Consider the following 23,890-nt stretch of genomic DNA (forward strand, 5'->3'; position numbering starts at 1 on the left):
CTTTTTAGTGAGAGAGGGACAGTCAGATGGGAAGGGAGAGAGACAGGAACATTGAGCTCCTCCTGTATGTGCCCTGATGGGGGAATTAAACCAGCAACCTCTGCACTTAGCACTCCAGGACAATGCTCCAACAAACTGAACTATCCTGCCAGGGCTTTTTTTTTTTTTTTTTCCCCAGAGACAGAGGAAGGAAGAGAGAGAAGAGGGGGAAGGGCAGCATTCATTTGTTGTTCCACTCAGTCGTGCATTCACTGGTTGCTTCCCATGTGTGCCCTGACCAGGGACCAAACTCTCAACCTTGTCATTTCTGAATGAGGCTCTTAACCTACTGAGCTAACCAGCCAGAACTCCTGTGTAGCTTTATACAATGTATTTTTTAAAGTTAATTTTTAAGGCCCTGACCAGTTGGCTCAGTGGTAGAGTGACGGTCTGTTGTGTGGACATCCCAGTCAGGGCACACAAGAGAAGCAACCATCTGCTTCTCCACCCTCCCCCTACCCTTCCTTTCTCAATCTCTCTCTCTCTCTCTCTCTCCCCTCCCACAGCCATGGCTTGATTGGTTCAAGTGCATTGGCCCCAGACACTGAGGATGGCTCCATGGAGCTTCCGCCTCAGGTGGTAAAAATAGCATGGTTGCGAGCATGGCCCCAGATGGTCAGAACATTGACCCCAGACAGGGTTGCCAGGTAGATCCTGGTAGGGGCACATGTGGAAACTCTATTTCCCCTCCTCTCACTTGGAAAAGAAGAAAAAAATTTTTAGAGCTTGAGAGAAACATCAATTTGTTGTTCTACTTATTATGCATTCATTGGTTGATTTTTGTATGTGCCTTGACTGCATCAAACCCTCAAATTTGGCATATTGGGATGACACTAACCAACTGAGCTACCAGGTTAGGGCCAATAAGCCTTGAACCAGAGAGTATGAGTCTGCCAACTACATCATTTTCAAAGTTATTTTGGCTATTCTCATTTGTTTGCTTTTTTATAATTCTTAGAATCAGCTTCATGATTTTTAGAAAGAAGCCCTCACCGGGAGTTTTATTTGGATTGCATTGAATTTGACATCTTAGCAGTACTGATTATTATTATTATTTATTATTATTTTGAGAGAGAGGAACATCAAGCTGCTCCTGTATGTGCCCTGACCTGGGAATTGAACTGGCAACCTCCATGCTCGGGATGATGCTTCAACAAACAGACATATCCAACCAGGGCTTATTATTATTATTATTATTATTTTTAGTGACAGGGAAAGGGAGAGAGAGGGAGGGAGGAAGGGAAGCATTTGTTCCACTCAAATCAAACCTTCATTGGTTGCTTCCCGTGTGTGTCCTGACCAGGGGTTGAAACCACAACCTTGTTGATTCGGGACGACGCTCTTAAGCAACTGAGCTAACCAGCCAGGGCCAGTACTGAATATTTTAAACCATAGACATGCTTTATCTACCTAGTAGGACTCCTTTGAGTTTTTTTCATTAGTAACTTGTAGTTTTCAGCATATAGCAATTTTATTAGGTTTGTACCTAAGTTTTTCATGTTTTCTGGTGCTAAATTAAATGATACTTCTTTTTCAAATCTTAGTTTCCAATTGTTCATTGCTAGTATATAGAAATACAATGGATTGTTTTATGTTGATCTTGTGTCCTACAATCTTGCCAAACTTGCATATTAGTTAAAGTAACTGTTGTGTGAATTCCTTGGGTTTTTTTGCATAGACAATTATGTCATCTATAAAAAGTTTTCTTTTTCTCTGCTAATTGACATGCAAATCCACTGTGATAGGAAGACACTCCCCCCCCACCACCACCAAGGTTAGGTTTGGTATAATCAAAGATGGGAAGGGATGGCTGTCCAGGAGAAGGTCCAGAACAGAGAGAGAGAGAGAGGTAAGCAGGCCTTTTGTAGAGAAGAAGTTTAAAAGCCGTGGTGGGAGGGGGCCTGCTCTTATCTGGTGGTGGGTGGAGTTTGTCAGGATTAGGGAGGGAGGCAGTGCACATAGGCAGGATGCTGGCACTAAACCAGATGACCAGGTTTCTTTGCTGTCGTGTTCATAATTCAGCCCTAACATTGGGGCTAGCAGGCAACCTCCAGGTTTTCCTATAAATAAACTTGTATCTGAAAGAACACATTTGCAAAGTTGACCCAAAACAATTATGATAGCTTCCTGAAAGGTAATGTGGGGCCAGATAATGTTCATTCAGGCAGCAGAGGGAACCAGAAGAAATCAGTGAGGATTCGGGAAGTCTCTTGGGAATATTTTAATAATTTAATAAAATCATAGATTATTTTGATTTGTTTTAGCTGTTGAATTTCTGGAGTGTTTCCTGTGTTTCTGACCCAGCTGTAGACAGGTTCCCTCGGGGTCCACCTTGAGATGCCAGCAGATAGCCTAATGCACTGTTACTGGTTACCGCAGCAGCTACAGGCCCAATCAGTGAATAAAAGTTATGTGGGTTTTTTTTTGTTTGTTTGTTTTTTTGGTTTTTTTTATTTTTTGTATTTTTCTGAAGCTGGAAACAGGGAGAGACAGTCAGACAGACTCCCACATGCGCCCGACCGGGATCCACCCGGCACACCCACCAGGGGCGACGCTCTGCCCACCAGGGGGCGATGCTCTGCCCCTCCAGGGCGTCTCTCTGCCATGACCAGAGCCACTCTAGCGCCTGGGGCAGAGGCCAAGGAGCCATCCCCAGCGCCCGGGCCATCTTTGCTCCAATGGAGCCTTGGCTGCGGGAGGGGAAGAGAGAGACAGAGAGGAAGGAGGGGGGGGGTGGAGAAGCAAATGGGCGCTTCTCCTATGTGCCCTGGCCAGGAATCGAACCCGGGTCCCCGCACGCCAGGCCGACACTCTACCGCTGAGCCAACCAGCCAGGGCAAAAGTTATGTTTTAAGAGGAGTATACCCCAGCCACTGTTTGTATCAAAACACATAGGGAGTTGTTGGCTATCAAGTGTGGTCCAATGACTCAAGGGGCCTAAGAGTTAGTTGCTAGGGCTTCCATGGTTACGGAGTCACCAGGGGCGAGGATCAGCGTCACTTGTTGGATGGCTTTATGGGTAGGCCTGTTGGGGTGGCCCACGTTCAAATTAAAATTATATTTAGTGACTTTTTCAATAGATTTTAAAACTTGTAAATGGAGAATTGTTAAGCCCCAAACCAAATAGGACAAGTAGATAGTGGACTTGTATGACAGAGAGGGAGCAAAGGGAGCCTATACTTGCTGTGTGACGATCGAGCATAGAACATTTCTGTGGGCCAGATCATGCTCTCAAATTTGACGGAAGTGGTAGAGCCCTGGATCTTTTGCATCATGATGGCTCCGCCATGGGCAAACTCGAGTAAGCATTTCAAATGTTCTATGCAGTGACTTCATGAATTTCTCTTCTTAGTACAAGATCATCCATATAATGCCATACCATAGCTGAGTGCTTGGGGACAGTGAAGCATGTGAAAGTCCTGTCTGCATAAATTTTGAACAATGGTGGGCTGCTGAGAGAGTGTATAGGTAAATGAATGAGTGTGAACTGGGATTCTGCAAAGTAAATGCAAATTGTGGCGACAAAACAGGAAAATGGGGACAGAATAAAACTATTAGCTAAGGGCGGGTCAAAAAATGCTGTTGAATGGGGAATGAGGACTCCTTTTACCACCAGTCATTAAAAATAGGTCATAAGCCTGACCAGGCAGTGGCGCAGGAGATAGAGCGTCGGACTGGGATGTGGAGGACCCAGGTTCGAGACCCCGAGGTCGCCAGCTCGAGCGCGGGCTCATCTGCTTTGAGCAAAAGTTCACCAGTTTGGACCCAAGGTCGCCGGCTCGAGCAAGGAGCCACTCAGTCTGCTGAAGGCCTCCGGTCAAAGCACATATGAGAAAGCAATCAATGAACAACTAAGGTGTTGCAACATGCAATGAAAAACTAATGATTGATGCTTCTCATCTCTCTACGTTCCTGTCTGTCTGTCCCTATCTATCCCTCTCTCTGACTCTCTCTCTGTCTTTTTAAAAAAATAAAATAGGTCATAATTCCTTAATACCTTCTTTAATGAGACTTTATGTCTGTTCACAAATTTAATGGAAAGTCAGATTCCCTGAGGTTTATTTAGCATGGCCAATTGAAAGGGCATTGGATTTAAGCTTTTGAACTGTTTATTCCCAACACTCTGACACGAAATGTGTGTGTGTGTGGGGGGGGGGGGCTGGTGGTTCCATACCACTTCTCCAACTCTCTGGCACCTCCTGGATGCCCAGCCATTCAGATTAGTTCTGGCGTGAACTACCCACTGTTAGCCTTAGACTCCACAGGTTAAGGGCCCAGTCCCACAAGACTGCCCTCACTTCAGACTCCATTCGCAAGTCCTGGGCCTCCCGTAATTCTGACAGACCAGCTATAAGTTAGGGGTTCCCTTGACTCTTTTCTTGGGTTCAATTACCAGAACAACTCATGGAACTCAGGAAAACCGTTTACTTAGTGTCACAGGACATTAAAAGGATATAACTCAGGAACAATCAAATGAGAGGGATGCACAAAGTGAGGAATGAGTGTCGGGCTGGGTGCTGCCGTGCCCTTGCTGAAGGTGCCACCCTCTGAGCACATGGATGCGTTCCCCAACCTGCACGCTCTCCAACACCACTCAGGGGTTTGTGGAGGCCCCATATGGAGACATGGTAGACGAAGGCACTGACCGTGAGTGATTGAACTTAATCTGCAACCCGTCTCCCCTCCCTGGAGGTCACAGAATGTGGGACTGAAAGTTCCAACATTCTAATCATGCCTTGGTTTTTCTGGCAACCAGCCTCTGTCCTGAAGCTACTAGGGGCCCATCAACTGTTGCCTCATTAGGACAAAAACGGCTCCTATTACACATGAAATTCCAAGGGATTTAGGAGCTTTCTACCAGGAATTGGAAATGAAAATCAAATATGTATATATTATTATATCAATACCACTGGGCTTAACTAATATAAATGTTCATTAGTTCATCCAATTTAAGATGGAGATGGGCGATTTCACTGGAGTCATGACAGGTTTATTATTGCCTATGATAAGAGATGGTTTGAATTCTAAGGATTTGGTGTTCAGTCATATTCCTAATAGTGAATTTTTTTCTTTAACTTTGAAGGGTCACCAGGCACTAATGTGATCTGCTATCCAGTATCAATAAAATTATTGAGTATTTTATGGGGACCAAAATATCACCAATAAAGTATAACTGTGCATTTCCAGGAGGTAATGAGAGCACTGAGGACTTCGTGGTCCCAACAGTGGCCAAGGGTACTTACTGGTGTGGGTGGACACAGGGTTTGTTATGGGCTTAGAGAGGCTGTGGAAGGAGGATCTCGAGTATGTCAGCATGGGAGCCGGGGATCCGCAGGGTTATTACAAGTTGTGTTAAGACTGAGTAACAATTGAATAACCTATTGAGAGTAATTCTTGCATCTTTGAAGTGGACTTTTCTGTAGTTCAAATGACTGGGGTGTCTAAATTCATGACTCTCCAGTACCAAGCTTTTGAATGGGGTTCTGATGGGGGAGCATTGTTTGGTGCACCATGTTTTTATTTTTGTAACAGCGACAATAATTTAAAGTTTGATGGGGGCCATGCTAGGATTGAATTTGGTACATGGTATCATTCAAGACAGTCATTTGTTACTATTCTAATTAAGAGCCTCCTTAGTGAGGGCCTAGTTTGTAATGACAGCAGGGGCTCCTTGGGTATTCCCTTGTCCTTTCAATGCCTGTGCGACCTGCACCGATGCTCCTTTCTTTTTTTTTCTTTCTTTTTTCTTTCTTTTTTCTTTTTTGTATTTTTCTGAAGTTGGAAACGGGGAGGCAGTCAGACAGACTCCCGCATGCGCCTGACTGGGATCCACCTGGTACACCCACCAGGGGGCGATGCTCTGCCCATCTGGGGCATCACTCTGTTGCAACCAGAGCCATTCTAGCGCCTGAGGCAGAGGCCACAGAGCCATCCTCAGCACCGGGCCATCTTTGCTCCAATGGAGCCTCAGCTGCGGGAGGGGACAAGAGAGACAGAGAGGAAGGGGGGGTGGAGAAGCAGATGGGCGCTTCTCCTGTGTGCCCTGGCCGGGAATCGAACCCGGGACTCTGCATGCCAGGCCGACGCTCCACCACTGAGCCAACCAGCCAAGGCCACTCCTTTCATTCCTGAGATTGGGGATTTTTTGTCTTTTTTTTATTTGGTTATTATGGCTGAGGTTTCTCAATTTTCTTAATCTTTTCAAAGAACTAGTTCTTGCTTTTATTTTTTTCAACTTTTTCATTTCTAATTTTATTTTTAATATGTATTATGTTCTTCTGCTTGTCTTTTTTTTGGTCTACTTTGCTCTTTGCCTTTTTTTTTTCTCTTTGCCTTTTTTGAGGTGGAAGTTAAGATAATTGATTTGAGACCTTTTCTAATCATTTAATTGTATTTATATCTGTCTAAGCACTGCTTTCACTCTTTGTCATAAATTTTGTAACGTGTTTTATTTATATTCAATTCAAAGTGTTTTCTAATTTTTCTTGTGACTTTCTCTTTGACATATGGATTATTTAGTATTCTGTTTTTAAATGTCCATATATTGGGGGATTAGACAGATATCTGCTCCTAATTTATATTTTAATTTCATTGTGATTAGAGCACATATTTTGTATGTTTTCAGTTCTTTTCATTTGTTAAGGTTTATCTATGGCCCAGAATATGGTCTCTTTTGGTGAATATTGTTTGTGTACTTGGAAAGAATACATATCCTGCTATTGTTGGGTAGAATAGCCTATACATATCAGATCCCTTAAGTCAAGTCTACTGATAATACTGTGAAAGTCCTCTATAGCCTTACTAATTTTTGGTTTACTTTACAAATTGCTGAGAGAGGAGTGCTTATGTTACCAGATGTAATTGTGGGTTTATCTGTTTCTTTTTTGAATTCTGTCACTTTTTCTTGGAGTACTTTGGAACTCAGTTGTTAAATCTATAAATGTTAAAGGTGCTTGATAAAATGACCTTATAATCTTTATCATTACATAATGCTCCTTGTAGTATTTCTTGTTTTGAAGTCTTCATTGCCTGGTATTGTATTTATATAAGTGTTTCTGTTTCTTTATGATGAGTGTTTGCATGGCATATAATTTCCCATCTTTTAAAATTTTAACTTATCTTGATCTTATTACTTAGTGGATTTCTTGTGGACAACCAATAGGATTTTTTTTTTCATCCACTCTAACTACACATCTTTATTTGGTATTTTTTAACCATTTATATTTAATGTAATTATCAGTATGTTAGATTTAGTTCTTTCATTTTATTATTTTTCTGTTTATCTTCTCTAATATCTGTTCCTCTGTCTTTGCTTCCTGTTTTTCCTAAAAATTTTTAATTGTCCTGACTGGTGGTGGTGCAGTGAATAGAGTGTTGACCTAGGTCAGTGAGGTCCCAAGTTTGAAACCCTAAGGTCACTGACTTGAGCCCAAAAGGTGCTGGCTTGCAGTCCAGGGTCACTGGTTTGAGTAAGGGGTCACTGACTCTGCTTGAGCTCCCCAGTTAAGGCATGTATGACAAGCAATCAATGAACAACTAAAGTGATGCAAGTTGATACTTTTCATCTTTCTCCCTTCCTCTATCTCTCAAATAAATTATTTTGTCTTAATTGTGCTTGAGTAAATAACTTTGAATGACTTAAATGTTAATTACATTGTTGTTTTATATTTATAAATATAAAACAACAATGATTGATTTTCATATGTAATTTCATACATTCTAATTTATATACATCTATATCACATTAAATTACTCAACAAATACAATTATTATAACACTCAACATGAGATCTACCCTCTTAACAAGTTTTAAAGTATACATCATTGTTGACTATAGGTGCAATGTTTCCAGAAGATTTCTGTAGCTTATCCATCTTGCTTATTGAAACTTAATGCCCATATTAATAACTTCCTATTTTCCCTTCTCCCCAGCCCCTAGTAACATTTCCACTTTGTATTTGTATGAATGTGATTTTTATTTTTTTTACAGGGACAGAGAGAGAGTCAGAGAGAGGGATAGACAGGGACAGATAGACAAGAACAGAGAGAGATGAGAAGTATCAATCATCAGTTTTTTTGTTGCAAGACCTTAGTTGTTCATTGATTGCTTTCTCATATGTGCCTTGACCGTGGGCCTTCAGCAGACTGAGTAAACCCTTGCTTGAACCAGCAACCTTGGGTCCAAGCTGGTGAGTTTTTGCTCAAACCAGGTGAACCCGCGCTCAAGCTGGCGACCTCGGGGTCTCGAACCTGGATCCTCGGCATCCCAGTCCGACACTCTATCCACTGCACCACTACCTGGTCAGGCTGAATGTGATTATTTTAGACACCTCATATAAGTCGACTCATATTGTATTTACTTTTTGTGACTTGTTTATTTCACTGAGCATAATGTCAAGGTTCATTCATGTTATAGCATATTATAGGATTTCCTTCTTTTTAAAAGGAAAATATTCCATTTTATGTATATGTCATATATTGTTTATCAAGTCATCTGTCAATGAACATTTGGGTTGCTTCCACCTCTTGACTAGTGTAAATAGTGCTGCTTTGAACACGAGTGTTCAAATTTTCCTTGAGACCCTACTTTCAATTATTTTGGATATATACTCACAGTAGGATCACTAGATCATAGACTAGTTCTATTTTTAAATTTTTTGAGAAATCTCAATTTTGTTTTCCATAGTGGTTGTACCAATTTGCATCCCACCAACAGTGTGCAAGGGTTCCAATTTCTCCATATCCTCACCAACACTTGTTTTTATTTTTATAAGAGCCATCCTGACAAGTGTGAGGTGATATTTTATTGTGGTTTTGATTTGCATTTCCCTGATTAGTGTCATTGGGCATTTTTCATATACCTTTTAGCCATTTGTATTTCTTCTTTGGAGAAATGTCTTTTCAAGTCTTCAGCCAATTTAAAAAACTGGCTTATTAGATTTTTTTATTACTGAGTTGTAGCAGTTTCTTATATATTTTGAAGATTAACCCTTTATCAAATATGATTTGAAAAAGGTTTCTTCAATTCTGTGGTTGCCTTTTCACTCTATTGATCGCTTTCTTTGCTGTGAATAAGTTTTTAGTTTGATAGAGTACCACTTGTTTGTTTTTGTTCCATGGGCTTTTAGTGTCTTATCCATAAAATTCATTGCCAAGACCCTTATAAAGGAGATTTTCCTCTATTTTTTCTTCTAAGACTTATAAAATTTCTTGGGTTTTTTTTTTCTTGTTTTTGTTTTTTACTGGGAGAGAAAGACAGACAGGAAGGGAGAGAGAGGGAGAGAGAGATGAGAGGCATCAATTCACAGTTTCTTCACTTCAGTTGTTCATTGACATGTTTCTCATACATGCCTTGACCAGGGGGCTCAAGCCGAGCCAGTGACCCCTTGCTCAAACTGGCGACCTCAGAGCCTGGAAACAGGGATCTCAGCTTTCTGGATTGATGTTCTATCTTCTGCGCCACCACTGGTCAGGCAGAATTTTACAATTTTAAGTCTTAGATTTAAGTCTTAATCAATTTTGAGTTTATTTTTGTGTATGGTGTAAGATAAGGGACCAATTTCATGTGGGTTTCCAGTTTTCTCAGCACCATTTCTAGAAGAGACTGTCCTTTCCCCATTATATGTTCTTGGTGCCCTTGTTAAAGATCACTTGATCACATATGCATGGGTTTATTTCTGGGCTTTCTAGTCTTACATTGGTCTATGTATCTGTTTTTATGTAAGTACCATACTGTTTTGATTACTATAGCTTTGAAACATACTTTGAAATCAGAAAGTGTGGTGGCTCCAGTTTTCTTCTTATTTCTCAAGGTTGCTTTGGCTATTTGGGGGTCCTTTTTGGTTCCATATGAATTAAAAAAATTTTTTCATTTATGCGAAAATGCCATTGGATTTTTTAATAGGAATTACATTGCTTCTGTAGGTGGCTTTGGGTAGTATGAACATCTTAACAATATTAAGTCTGCTGACCCATGAACATGGGATATCATTCCATTTATTTGTGTCTTCTTCAATTTCTTTTATCAATGTCTTATAGTTTTTAGTGTACAGGTCTTTAATCTTTGTTTAAACTTTTTTCTAAGAATTTTATTTTTTTGATGTTATTGTAAGTGGGATTATTTTCTCTTTCTGATAGTTTGTTGTTAATGTATGGAAATACAATGGAATTTTGTATGTTCATTATGTGTCCTAACTTTACTGAATTCATTAGTTTTTTTTTTCAAAAAGAGAGAGGAAGGAAGGAGATGAGAAGCGTCAATTCATTGTATCACTTTAGTTGTTTATTGATTGCTTTCTCAGACATGTCTTGACTGGGGGCTCCAGCTGAGCTAGTGGTCCCTTGCTCAAGCCAATGACCTTGGGCTTCAAGCCAGCAACCTTTGGGCTCAAGCCAGCAACCATGGGGTCATGTCTATGACCCCACACTCAAGCTGGATGAGCCCATGCTCAAGTTGGCAACCTCAGGGTCTCAAATCTGGGTCCTCAGTGTCCCAGGTCGATGCTATTTCCACTGTGCCACTACCTGGTCAGGCTACAAGTAATCTGTGATCCCAAGAATTATACTGGGCTCTGCCTTGGCTGGATGGCTCTGTTGGTTAGAACATGGTCCCGAAGTACAGAGGTTGTGGCTTTGATCCCTGGTCAGGGCACATACAGGGACAAATCAGTGCACCTCTCTTTGTCTCTCTCTCCATTCCTCTTTCACTAAAACCAATAAATAAAGCCTGACTGGTGGCTTAGTGAATAGAGCATTGACCTGGGACACTGAGGTCCCAGGTTTGAAACCTCAAGGTCGCCGGTTTGAGCATGGCTCATCCAGCTTGAGCACAGACTTGCCCAATTGATAGCAGGCTCACTGGCTTGAGCATGGGATCATTGAAATGATCCCATGGTCGCCGACTTGAGCCCAAGGTCACTGGGTTGAGCAAGGGGTCACAGGCTTGGCTTGAACCCTCTGGTCAAGGCACATATAAGAAGCAATTCAACGAACAACTAAAAACTGATGCAACTACCAGTTGATGCTTCTCATTTCTGTCCCTTTCTCTCTCTGTAAAAAAAATATATATATATTTGACTCTGTATACAAAAAGCATGAAAATGAGTCATAAAACTAACATTCTTTAACATGTGTAATATCTCTTATAATTTGATTGCAAAATATTTATTAGATGTTAATATAATTAATTATCTAGTAACTATTTTCCAGACATTGTACTGTGTCTAATATATAATTAATATTCACTCCTTTTACCTTATTTGTCTAGGGAGTCATATTTCATATTTAAAAGTAAAGTGTTCCAGAGGTTGAGTTTTCTGAGATCAGAAAGTTATATATGGCAAAGACAGCTTTGGATACAGGTTTGCCCAACTGAGTTCAATCTGAAATATTCACCACAAGGCTGTTCTCTCAGGGGACATCTGCAGTGTTTAAAATGCACCCAATACATTTCTATGAGCAGCCCTTTAATAGGGTTCTGGTAATTAGAACCACATTAATGTTTCACATGCTAAGAAAAGAAAAGAAAAATTATAAAACTGTAAAGCCTAAAAAACTGGGCCAAACTATTTTAAAACAGTTGTATTAAAGAAAGGAGAAAGAAATTTGATGAAGTGAACATCAAAATAAGTAACATTCATAATGTATTATGAATAAAAATGTGAAAGAGCAAATAAAAAATGGAAAAAAAGAAATACAAACTCTACTTATAGTAGAATACTAATCCATTAATGTAAAAGTATTGGTGAAATTAGAAATCATCACCAGCCTGACCAAGTGGTGGTACAGTAGATAGAAAGTTGACCTAGGACGTTAAGGACCCAGGTTCAAAACCCCAAGGACCCCAGCTTGAGAGTGGGCTCACCAGCTTGAGCACAGGCACAGGGTTGCAAGCTTGAGCATGGGATCATAGACGTGCCCCATGGTTGAGCCCAAAGGTCACTGGCTTGAGCCAAGGGGTCACTGGCTCAGCTGGAGCCTCCAGTCAAGGCACATATGAGACACAATCAATGAACAACTAAAGTGCCACAACTTTGAGTTGATACTTCTCAACTCTCTCCCTTCCAGTCTGTCTCTGTTTTTGTCTCCATCTCTCTGTCTCTCTCAATATCTTGTTAAAAAAAAAAAAAAGACATAAACTCCATTATGGTAATAAAAATCCAGATAAGGATCACTTAAGGAATGCTAAAAATACTATGTGAAAGTTCAAGAAGGAACAGAATATTACATAGTCTCAATATCTCTCTACAAATTATTAATTACAAATGAAAATATACTAAGTTTGCCCTGGCCAACGGTGCAGTGGATAGAGTGTTGTTCCAGAATTCCGAGGTTGCCACTTCAATCCTGGGATCACCAGCTCCATCCAGGGGTTGCCAGCTTGAACCTGGGGTCACCAGTTCAATCCCGAGGGTGCTGGCTCAATCCTGAGGGCACCAGTTCGACCCTTGAGGTCACCAGTTCAAGCCCTGGTCAGGACAATATGAGAAGCAATCAATGACACAACCTCGTGGAACAATGAGGTGATGCTTCTCTCTCTCAAAAAAATGTGTATATATAATATATATGTATATATATAGTGTGTGTATATATATAATTATATAGTGTATATATAATATATAGTATATATATATAGTGAGTTTACTGTGGAAAAAATTGATAATACAGTAAGTTTACTTTCAAAAAAATGGATAATTATCACATTCACTAAGAGGTCAAAGTTAACATTACAAACAATAGAACAAATCAACATTTCAGGCCTCTAAGATAAGATTTCAAGGACCCAATGTCACTTCTGTATTATTCATGCCAAAAATATACAATCTGAATGTAATCATGCAGAAACATCAGATAAACTCAATTTGAGGGAGAGCCTCTGCTTTACAAATATCCAAATACAGACTGCACAACTGAAGAAAAGTCTCTGCTGCTTTGTTCTAAATCTACATTGCTCAGACACCACTCCCACTGGATGCTCCTAGATAATGCAATAGAAATTTTAAGCAAGCCCATTTGTGGAGACTAGAATTTCTTTTTGCAATAGCTTTTTCTCCAGAACCTGCTGATGGTTTTGGTGAATATTTCATAGCTTAAAAGGCTAAATCAGAGGTCCCCAAACTTTTTACACAGGGGGCCAGTTCACTGTCCCTCAGACCTGTTGGAGGGCCGGACTATAAAAAAAACTATGAACAAATCCCTGTGCACACTGCACATATCTTATCTTAAAGTAAAAAAACAAAACAGGAACAAATACAATATTTAAAATAAAGAACAAGTAAATTTAAATCAACAAACTGACCAGTATTTCAATGGGAACTATGGGCCTGCTTTTGGCTAATGAGATGGTCAATGTGCTTCTCTCACTGACCACCAATGAAAGAGGTGCCCCTTCCGGAAGTGCTGCGGGGGCTGGAAAAATGGCCACATGCAGCCTGCGGGCCATAGTTTGGGAACCCCTGGGCTAAATAATCATTTCACCAAATCTCCCCACTCTCCTTTAGTCCATGATTTGCATCATGATCAGATGGTTCTTATAGCCTCCCCTGGCTTCTACTGTCTTTCCCTTAATATTCTTGTTCCTTAAATTCTTAATGTTCATTTCTGGAGGATCAGGAAAAGTCCAACACCCTAGAAGCACCCCTAATGATGCCTTATTCTAGTCACAACTCTTATTATGGCAGTCACTAAAATGTAACATGATAAATTTGCTAAGCCTGTTTTTGTATTTTACAGAAATGAAATCATACTATATTTACTATTTTGTCAAACTTCATTTCCTCAACGCTATGTTTATGACATTCAAATTTGGGAAGTAGATGAATTTTATTTACTCTCATTGGTGGATACTTTTACACTGTGTAAATTTACAAATAACCCATTCTATTATAGATGACCACTGGGTAGTTTCATGCTTGACTGTTAAAAATAGTGCTGGTATGAGCATACTGGAAAATGTCTTTGGTTAAATGTATGAATATATTAGAGAAATGTGTGTATAGGTTGAACCAAATTTATGGCATATAAATACCTTTAGTTTTAGTAGATACTTTAAAAAATGTTCCACAGTGGTTGAACCCATTTACACTACAAAGAGCAGTATGACGGTATTGGTATTTTGCTGGGTTGATTTTTTTTTTTTTTTTTTTTGGTCTTTTAATTTTAGCTTTTCTTGTGAGACTATAGTGGTATCTCATGTTAATTTGAATTGAATTAGCATTATGATTGATCGTGGTAATTTTATATATGATTCTTGATTGTAGCATTATATCCTACCAAACCACTGGTATCACTACATCAAGAATAGAGGTTAAGCCTGACCAGTGGTGGTACAGTGTATAGAGCATCTACCTGGGACGCTGCTGAAGACCCAGCTTCAAAACCCTGTTGTCACCAGAGTGTGGGGTTGCTGCCTTGAGTATGGAATCATCGACATTATCTCATGGTTTCTGGCTTGAGCCCAAAGGTCGCTGGCTTGAGCAAGGGGTGACTGGCTCAGTTGGTGGCCCCTGATCAAGGTACATATGAGAAGCAATCAATAAACAACTAAAGTGCTGCAACTAGGAGTTGATGCTTCTCATGTCTCTCTCTCTCTCTTTCTCTCTCTAAAAAGAAGGGAAAAATAAGAGTAGAGATTCATACCTTCTTTGCACACCATTACCTTTCCAAATCCATTCTACTTTGCCCATTTTTCAAATTCCTAGCTTTAATTCTCATACAGTTAAGATTATACTAAATGTTACTTCCCTTTCATCTTTCGACTGCGGCTAAATTGAACTCGTGCTCAATGGTCACTCTCCCAAAAATACTGTAATAATTGAAGACATTTAGACTTCAGGCAGTCATGCCTACTGGAAAAACTACTGTTCGTCCATTCAGATGATAACACTAACCCCCTGCGTAGTTACCCACAATACCAAACTGAGGTGGCCAGCGTGAACTTTGCCCCCACGGGTTTTGTGGGAATTGTGCTCCATCTCGGAGGAGAATCAAGCACTTCCGCCTGAGAAACGTGAGAATGTGGTCCGGCCTCTCATCTAGCTTTCTGGGAAATGTAGTCTATAGGTCTCGTAGAGCCGGGTACTTCCGCATAGGCTGCCGGATAGGGGAATTCTGGGAAGTGTAGTTCAAAGAGCATCATTTTCGCTCTGGGTGTCCAGGTTACTGCCTGCATTCCCCTCTCTGTGGTAGGTGGGTTCCATGTTTGGCCAACTTTCCGAACTTCCCTGGGTGGTACCCCTGCGTCATAGTACGACCTGGCCATGGATTTGGGAGCAAGAGGTTGTATTTGAAAGCGACTTACACGGCAGGCATGCCCCTCGGCGGAGCCCCTTGTCTTTTGGGGCGGTCAAGTAGTGCATGCATGACCAGTTCTTCCCGCCTCCCCTGGCAGAGCACCTTCTGCTCGCTCTGGGGTTTTCCGCAGTAGAGCATTAGAAGAATTACCTCAGTTTCTGTCTCTGATGTTTTCCTGTAAAATTTTTCATTGAATATTTTTTGTCAATGTATCATCTTGTAACAACATACTGAAAATATCTGAACAAGAAATATCCTTCATGTTGAATTTTATGGCAAGTGCTGCAGCTACAGTATCAACATTCAATCTCCATTTCTCACTTATCCAAAAATCATTAGCAATTTAAAAAACTCAACTGCTGCATTAGTTCCAGGGCAGCACAATGTAAACTGAACAAGAATAAGTAAATTTTCATTTGGAATATGTTCATTTTTGAAATGGCTCAATATTTCCACCCATCTTTTATCAATTTTGATGTGTTCATATCCCCATTGTATTAATTTTTCAGAATTTAAATATACATTTAGTCTTCTAATTTCTTCAGAGACAGTTGTTATCTATTTTGATGTCTGGCATTTCTTTAGATAAAAACTCAAGACAAGATGCAATATACTTGCGATGAAGTAAAAAAACACCGTTAAAAACTGTTATTTGCTGCCTGACCAGGTGGTGACGCAGTGGATAGAGTGTCTGACTGGGATGCGGAGGACCCAGGTTCGAGACCCCGAGGTCGCCAGCTTGAGTGCAGGCTCATCTGGCTTGAGCAAAAGCTCACCAGCTTGGACCCAAAGTTGCTGGCTCGAGCAAGGGGTCACTCGGTCTGCTGAAGGCTCACGGTCAAGGCACATATGAGAACAATCAATGAACAACTAAGGTGTCGCAACAAAAAACTAAAGATTGCTGCTTTTCGCCTGACCAGGTGGTGGCGCAGTGGATAGAGCGTCAGACTGGGATGCGGAAGGACCCAGGTTCGAGACCCCGAGGTTGCCAGCTTGAGCCCGGGCTCATCTGGCTTGAGCAAAGAGCTCACCAGCTTGGACCCAAGGTCGCTGGCTCCAGCAGGGGGTTACTCAGTCTGCTGAAGGCCCACGGTCAAGGCACTTGTGAGAAAGCAATCAGTGAACAACTAAGAAGTCGCAACGCGCAACAAGAAACTGATGATTGATGCTTCTCATCTCTCTCCGTTCCTGTCTGTCTGTCCCTGTCTATCTCTGCCTCTGTAAAAAAATAAAAATAAAATTAAATTAAAAAAAGGCTGCTGCCCCATTTAAAAAAAAAAAAGATTGCTGCTTTTCATCTCTCTGTCTGTCCCTGTCTATCCCTCTCTCTCTCTCTCTCTGTCTATGTAAAAAAAAAACCCAAAAAACACAAAAAAAACCCTGTTATTTCCCATGATGTTTGTTGAGTTTTTTGGGTTTTTTTTTTTTTTGTTTATTTGTTTTTTGTTTTTTTTGTATTTTTCTGAAGTTGGAAACGGGGAGGCAGTCAGACAGACTCCCACATGAGCCCAACCAGGATCCACTCGGCATGCCCACCAGGGGGTGATGCTCTGCCCATCTGGGGCGTTGCTCTGTTGCAACCAGAGCCATTCTAGTGCCTGAGGCAGAGGCCATAGAGCCATCCTCAGCGCCCAGACCAACTTTGCTCCAATGGAGCCTTGGCTGTGGGAGGGGAAGAGAGAGACAGAGAGGAAGGAGAGGGGGAAGGGTGGAGAAGCAGATGGACATTTCTCCTGTGTGCCCTGGTCAGGAATCCAACCCAGGACTCCTGCACACCAGGCCGATGCTCTACCACTGAGCCAACCGGCCAGGGCCTGCACTTCTTTGATAAACTTTTCTGTTATGCCGGGATTTGATTTCTCTAAGTCTGACAATTTTATTAATTAAAGGAAATTTTTTTTCTTCAAAATGAGAGTTATTTTGAAGGATAAAGTCATTCAAAATAAGACTAACTTCCATAGCTGAAATGTGTTCACCTTCAATCTTTTGAATCATTTTGTGAAAAATAGATGCTTGATTATGTACAAAATACATTAATATCTCAGATATTTTATTATTGAAAAATAATTCCAGGATTTTAGAACATTTGTCTAAACTTTAAAAACAAGAACGGAGAGGCTCAAATAATTATAGAACACATTCTATAGCAGGTGTTAGAGCAAGCCATCTAACTTTTGAATATCCTAAAAGTTTTTTGTATTCAACATTTACTTCTTCACAAAATTGTTTTAAAGTAGCAACATGAATGGTAAAATGACTGAAATGCAAATAAGTTGTAGTTATTATTACTTCTATATCAATTGGCATGGCACATGACACTGTGTTGATTGCATTTGACAAAATATGTGCATTACAGCTTATTCCTGGTATTTTCTTTTGGAGCAACTCTTGTAATTTTACATACACATTATTCACCCCTTTGCGTCTTTGCCCACCAAAATTTGTATTTGTATTATCAGCCATTAGTGCCACAACTTTGGATTTCAAATTGTTTTTATTTATTACTCTGTATAGATGGTTTGACAACATTTCAGAAGTTTCACCCTCAATAGATTCTAAATTTAAAATTTTTACTTGAATGCCCTTGGTAACATTAAAATATCTTACTATTATTGGATACAATTTAATTTTATTATGATATTTCAGATAAATTGTTACAAATGCTGCAGTTTCCAAGTCCTCTGTAAGTATTTTGTCACAGTAATTTTTAAATACTGATTTCAAAATAGCCTCGCATTTTGTCCGGGCACATGAAAATTTTGCATTGTGAAACTTTTTCAATAATTTAGTTGTACAATCCATACTACAAAAACTTTGATTGTGAATTATGGTATGAAATGCAAATGTTCCCTCCATTGCAGCCAACTGTTTTTCATCTTCAGAATAATTTGAAGTTTTAAAAAAACTTTACAACTGGAAGCTGATGCATCTAATGATTACTTATGTTTGTTGGTGGTCAAGTGTTGCATTATCACTGTTCTGCCCTCAACTGCAATACAAAATTCTCTGCTGCAAATATTACAGAAAACAATGGTATCTTTCTCTAATATGAGGAATGGAAATTTCTTTTTCAATTTATAGTTGAAATGACATTTTTTATTTTTTGAGTTTTTCATCCCTTAAATGAAATTTTAAATTAAAAATAAAATATAGAGCTACACAAATGATGAAAGCACATTAGGAACTGAAAACATTACATCATGGTAGGCGAATTTTCCAGAAGCTAAATTAACAAAACTAAATATCAAACAAAACTACTAATTTGGAGTGATATTCGGGTGTATTTATCATTTCCTGATTAAAAAACGCCTGTTTATGCAACTATTTAATCAAAATGCATTACTAATAGATATGGTTTGAGATTAGATTTTTACTTTAAAACTCGAATTTTGGGAAGATACTTGTAAATAAAATTATACGTATTTGGAAATTATTAAATAGATAATGAATTAATAGAATGTGAATTGTGCTTATCTGTCTATGATTGAATCTTCACTGAGAAAGAAATAATCATGAGTCTACAATGTCATATGTGTCATGTCGTGTTTCAGTAAGAAGTACACAAAGCCTATGGTGCGTTTTCTCAAGATCTTTCCTGTGGCGCATATGGGTTACATAATCGCGTCTCGCTGCACTGTACTGATCCTTGATGAATCGTCATGTCAAATACAAATATGGCACATCACACGCGATGGATCAACTCTGCATTGATCAAATATGGACATTTACAGATTAGTCTTCCAATATCAGAAAGGAGAACATGTAGAAGTACACTTCTCAAGGGAGGATGGAACTTACAAAAGAAGGACTATCCTTCCTAAAGGAGGACGATTGGTCACCTTATTAAAGAGTAACAGTTTGAAAACTGTTGATACTCTGGAAATAATCAATGAAAACACCAAGGCCTAGCTGTTGCCAGCTATCAGCTTCCCTTGCCATTATTTTCTTCACACCTTTATCATTCCTCTCTTTTTCCACCTGAAAAGTTTGAATTGTGTTATAGACATTGTTCCTCTTTGCCATTAAGTATTTGTGCATATTTTCTAAGAACAAGCACATTCTCTGTATAATCACAGCATCATTATCAAAGTTAGAAAATTAATTATATTTTAAATATACTGTTATCTAGTCCACAGTCCATATTTAAATTTGTCCTGTTTATCATCTAAAATCTTTATGATTGTTTTTCCCCTAACAATTTAAGGTCAATATTATGGATTGCTTGTTTGCCATCTGTTGTTTCCTTTAACCCAGAATGATTTCTCAGCCTCTGTCATTTTTTTATGATGTTTTGACGGATGTAGGCAAGTTGATTTGGAGAAAGTTCATCAGTTGAAGTTTACCTGATATAATTCACAATTTGATATATTGCTGGCAGAGATAGCACGGTGTTGGTGAGGTGTGCTTTTCAGCCAACATAACAGGAACCAAAGGATGTTCTTTAGCTTTATATTGCTAATGTCAACTTTGTTCATGTGGAAAGGAACTGTCTGTCCTCTCCACTCAAGTTACTAGTTTTCTTTTTGCAAGTACTTTCCTATGGTGAAGATGAGCTTCCCTGTTTTTCCCACACGTTTATCCATTCACATATAAATTCTGTATCTATATGGACTCAGAATCCAGTCTTGTTAATTTAAATGAGATGTAGTTTATTAAATGATTTTTTTTTAGGTGAGAGGAGGGGAGACAGAGAGACAGACTTCCGCATGCTCTGGCACCAGGATCTACCTGGCAAGCCCCTTCCCTGGCAATGCTCTGCCCATCTACTGCCTTGCCTCCCCCCTCTCTTGCTGGTTGCTCTGCAACCTAGTTATTTTTAGCTGAGGGAGGCTCTAGGGAGCAATCTTTAGTGCCTGTGGCCAACTCTTTGGAGGGGAAGAGAGAGAGAGAAGGGGGAGGGGGAAGGATGAAGAAGCAGATGGTCACTGCTTCTATGTGCACTGACCAGGAATCAAACCTGTGACATCATCACGCCTGAAGACACTTTATTACTGAACCAACTGGCTAGGGCCTAAATGACTATTAAAAATAAGTTAATTGAAAAAAAAAGTTGACATATTTTACATACAAGAATTTTGCTTGTATGTGTGTACAATTCAATGATTTTGGTAACATTATTGAGTGGTGCAACTATTGCTATAATTCAGTTTTAGACTATTTTCATTCTTACAATAAAACTGTTTATTCTCATTCATAGTGAATCCATTTTTTCACACCCTAGACAACCACTAACTTACTTCCTGTCTCTGTCTTGTGAAACTTTTATTTTGATAGATACGTAAATTCCAAACTGCCCTCTTGATGTTTCGCTTATCTGTCAGACCTCACCCTTACTGGACTACTGACCCTGAGACAGAGGAATTCCAAAAAGTTGACAACCCACCCCAAGGAGGGGCTCAGGACATACCAGGACTATTGATTCAACACCCACATTCTCGAAGCCCCCCAAGGAGGAGCATTCCGGACATACCAGGACTTTTGCCTCAGTATCCCCTCAGGCTCTCCCAAACACTACATAACTCGCCCCTAGTCTGTAACCAGCGCTCTTCTCCCCCAGGAGGAGTGCCCAGCAGGGTTCCTTTCTTCCTTTCAATAAAGCCTGTTACTCTGGTCTTTCAGACTCCCATGGATTCCAACATTTGGTGCCGAAACCCGGGACAGGGTACTAACTGCCTGGACGATCCCTCTTTGCCGTTCAAACTTACAACTGGGGAAGCAATGGGCAGTGGCAGCTCGTCCCAGGCTTACTCCCTGATTCTGTTTGGATGTGTAATTGTGGGTTGATTGGCCGGCAGTCTAACCCTGTCCTGAACCCCTGCTGGACCAGAAGGTAAGGAGTTTCTCCATTCCCCTTCCCCGATTGGCCTCTAAATTTTTCTCTAAAAATACCCCTTTCTGGTCGGACGGTTTTCTCTGATATGCCTCACGTTTTGAGGGGTTTGACTCAGTCTCAGTGGACTGCACGGAAGACTAGGCGCCTAGCCAAACCTCTCCACTCTCTCGGACTTCTCGTCCTCGGAGCTCCCTGACAGGTGGTGACGACTGTTAGATTCAGGGAGTACTGACATGCTGGGGCTGCCAAGAGTGTACAAGGTCCCTGTGACACTGAGAACAAAGAGTTCAGCAACATCCTGCATTGAGTCAGAGACCCTTATCAGAAGTTTATGTTTGAAATTCTCCACTGAGTAATACCCCCCCTGTAACTGCGCACAACCTCCCTAGCCAATGACTAACAGCCACATCAGCTTCTGTATGATGCTTGCTTATCCTAGACAGCCACCCTATAAAAAGGAGCCATTTTAGAAGCTCGGAGCTGCAGTCCCTGTGCAGGTTTGGGGGGCTGCAGTCCCTGCGCAGTTTGTTGGCTGCGCAGGTTTGGGGGGCTGCAGTGCTCCAGTCTCTTCGGAGGCGTGGGTTGCCTGCAGTCCCTGCACAGGTTTGGGGGGCTGCAGTGTTCCCCTGTGTGGGTTACCTGCATCCCTGTGCAGGTCTGCAATAAAACTTATAAAATTCACTTTGTGTCTGCTGTAGCCTGTCTCCTAGGATGTAACAGATGGAGGCCCCAGTGAGATTGGCCGTGTAAGACCCCTCCTTACGGAGTGGGCTGCAGCAGACGTTGGTAGCTGGCCAGCCTCCGGCAGTTGCCATTTGGAAACTGAATTTGGCTGATTTGAAACATTTGGAGTCTTGAGACTGTTTGTCAAGCCCCTCAGTGAGATCTTCTGAGCATGGCTTTTAAGGTCTATAATGACCAAGGAAGTAACAGAAAAGGCAAATAAGGCCCAAAAGAAGTCAGGAAATACCAACTTTTGGCTCCAGCGCTCTAAGGCGCTTCATAGCTTTCATCAAGGCCCTGCTCCAGAGTGGAAAGAAAGGTCATTGAACTGAAGCCCGCCAGGCTTCCCGGCCCCACCGGTTGACACACCTGTGCTGTGGAAAGAGGGACACGAGAAGGTAAGCTGCCCCCTTGCTCCATGGAGGGAGGGTTCAGTGTCTTCTAGCCCTGCTCCAGCTACATGTGACCTGACCTTGCCCAGCGTGCTGGGAATTGCCACTGAAGGCCTAAGGACATCGTTCAGGAGCCTAAGGTATTTCTTCCAAGTAGACACAAGGGCCATCTACTATGCCTTGCTTGAATATTTAAGTTTTATTTATCCCTCAAAGATCTCTACTGTGGGTATTGACAGTCTGGTTTTATTGCTTTATGTTTAGTATATCCTTTATTTCTCTTATCTCAATGCCCCATGCCTATTATAGGCTGGGACCTGCTGCTAATTCCAGCTAGAAGCAGTAGTCACTAGGACTTAAACTCTAACTACAAAGTGTAGAAATGTAACACCCTTTCCCTAAGTACTTACAGGTTTTATAGGTTACTCAGCAAACTGTTCAAAGACTGTCCAAGAGGCACTTCTAGCAGTACATCACCCAAGGACTGACTCCCATGTAGACGGGTCCAGACACCATGATCCTGACCACTCCCACTACTGCCAAGATAGAAGGCATACCCGCCTGGGTCGACCGCAGCCGGCTGAAGCTTGCGTTCCCAGCAGAGACACCTTTGTGGACAGCGAAGACTGACCCCGCCAACCCTTGTAAGCTGACCCTGAGAAGGACAGCATGCCCTGCTTCAGCCACAAACCAGAAGTTAACTGGTCCACGCATGGAGACTTTGGGGAGGGAGGGAAACTAAGGTAAAGGAAAGCCAAGTAAGTCATCTTAAGGTTTGATGCATGTACTGCTATGAGTCATACAGAAAGGGGTGTAAGTCCCTTGGCTAAGAGAGAAGCTATAAGGTAAATGAAAGTTATGTATGTGCTCATAGCTACCACTATAGAATAATCTGTGAATATTGGTTATGTGTCCAATAGACTACTTAGGAAAAGGACACCTCCAAAAAGCAATCTTTAAAAGAGGATTACTTAGTACTAACTTAGTCTTTGCTGAAGGTTAAGGTTTTTAGGAATTAAGAATTCTAATAAATTAGAAAGGAATTGTATAGTTTTGATAATAGAAAGTATAAGGTGTAGAGGTACTTTTGAAAAGGAAAGGAAAAAGCAAGTTGTTATGAAGGCCAGTTATTCCTAGATAAGAAAGTGCATAAAAGTTGAAGGTTTATGTAAGTTGCAGAAGGTTTGTGTAAGTTGCAGAAGGTTTGTGTAAGTTGCAGAAGGTTTGTGTAAGTTCTAAGAAGTTAGTACAGAGAAGAAAAATACAAGGCAGAAAGAAATTAGTCCGTAAAGCTTGTAGTACTAAGGGCACACTATCAGCGTGCCAGCACATACTAGGGAGGACCCCTGACCCAATTAGCTTATAGCTACAGCTAAAGTAGAAAATTCTCATGAGCCCCAGCCTTATACCATTCTCCCCACTGATGAAGAATCAAGGATTTGATTTATGCCCAAAAGAGATGGGGGAATGTTAGATTCAGGGAGTACTGACATGCTGGGGCTGCCAAGAGTGTACAAGGTCCCTGTGACACTGAGAACAAAGAGTTCAGCAACATCCTGCATTGAGTCAGAGACCCTTATCAGAAGTTTATGTTTGAAATTCTCCACTGAGTA

General features: G+C 40.8%; 1 protein-coding gene across 1 annotated transcript in view; it reads left to right on the forward strand.

Moving 5' to 3' along the window:
• LOC136398986 (zinc finger protein 234-like) overlaps window positions 1–23,890 on the forward strand; it is a 114,526-nt gene that overhangs the window by 34,993 nt on the left and 55,643 nt on the right. The window lies entirely within an intron of this gene.

This window comes from Saccopteryx leptura, chromosome 3, assembly GCF_036850995.1.
Source record: "Saccopteryx leptura isolate mSacLep1 chromosome 3, mSacLep1_pri_phased_curated, whole genome shotgun sequence".
In the NCBI taxonomy this organism is placed as follows: Eukaryota; Metazoa; Chordata; class Mammalia; order Chiroptera; family Emballonuridae; genus Saccopteryx; species Saccopteryx leptura.